The sequence below is a fragment of the Dipodomys ordii genome, unplaced genomic scaffold, assembly GCF_000151885.1.
Source record: "Dipodomys ordii isolate 6190 unplaced genomic scaffold, Dord_2.0 Scaffold21, whole genome shotgun sequence".
Lineage (NCBI taxonomy): Eukaryota > Metazoa > Chordata > Mammalia > Rodentia > Heteromyidae > Dipodomys > Dipodomys ordii.
In genome coordinates, this window is record NW_012267237.1 from 7,337,463 (window position 1) to 7,337,838 (window position 376).

General features: G+C 75.5%; 1 protein-coding gene across 2 annotated transcripts in view; it reads right to left on the reverse strand.

Annotated features, from left to right (window-relative positions):
- Ctnnd2 (catenin (cadherin-associated protein), delta 2) overlaps nt 1-289 on the reverse strand; it is a 349,057-nt gene extending 348,768 nt beyond the window's left edge. For both annotated transcript variants that reach the window (XM_013013886.1, XM_013013885.1), the window contains exon 1: nt 36-289. The gene's annotated coding sequence lies outside the window, so the exon portion shown is untranslated. The remainder of the gene's footprint in view (nt 1-35) is intronic.
- Between the last annotated feature and the right edge of the window lie 87 nt (nt 290-376).

Below are 376 nucleotides of genomic sequence, written 5' to 3' on the forward strand. Positions count from 1 at the left end.
CGCCCCGCGTCCCGCGCGCCCCGCGCGCCCCTCACCTGCCAGGCTGCCCGGCCTCTGGAGGGTGGCGGTGGCGTACAGCTCCTGCGAGTGCTTGCCGTACGGCTCGGACGCGTGCACCAGGCGCTTGGTGGGCGACAGGGTGGCGTAGGTGCCGATGGTGGAGCTGAGCTGGTGGATGGGCGAGGAGGACAGGGCGGACTGCACGGTGGGGGGCGAGGTCACGCGCAGCGGGGACAGGCCGGCCGAGGACACGACGATGTTGATGGGCGAGCTGGTGCTGTAGGACTTGGCCAGGCGGCTGGGCGACTGCTTGGGCGAGGAGCCGCGCGGGGCGGCGTAGGCGGCGGCGCCCTCGGGGGCCGAGCCCCCGCGCTGC